Raw genomic sequence first — 311 nt, forward strand, 5'->3', positions numbered from 1 at the left:
AGAGAGAGAGAGAGAGAGAGAGAGAGAGAGAGAGAGAGAGAGAGAGACAGAGCAGAGAAAAGGGGGGGAAAAGAGATGACTGTGGGTTGATGGGAAGAAGTCTGTTGGATTCCATCTTCCCCCAAAGCAGGATGTGGAGACCCCAAAATGTTCCTTAAATATCCCAGCACAATCTGTTCCCTTTGTTAGACAGAGATAACATGACTCGATGAGAACGGGGGCACTGTCTGTGACTCACTCACATGAAGGGGTTTATTCATAGTTTGTGTGTGTGTGTGTGTGTGTGTGTGTGTGTGTGTGTGTGTGTGTGT

At 47.3% G+C, this 311-nt stretch overlaps 1 protein-coding gene across 4 annotated transcripts in view; it reads left to right on the forward strand.

The window, feature by feature from the left end:
• frmd4a (FERM domain containing 4A) overlaps positions 1-311 on the forward strand; it is a 95,901-nt gene that overhangs the window by 45,443 nt on the left and 50,147 nt on the right. The window lies entirely within an intron of this gene.

Source organism: Anarrhichthys ocellatus, unplaced genomic scaffold (assembly GCF_004355925.1).
Source record: "Anarrhichthys ocellatus isolate YVR2014 unplaced genomic scaffold, GSC_Weel_1.0 scaffold2, whole genome shotgun sequence".
Classification (NCBI taxonomy): domain Eukaryota; kingdom Metazoa; phylum Chordata; class Actinopteri; order Perciformes; family Anarhichadidae; genus Anarrhichthys; species Anarrhichthys ocellatus.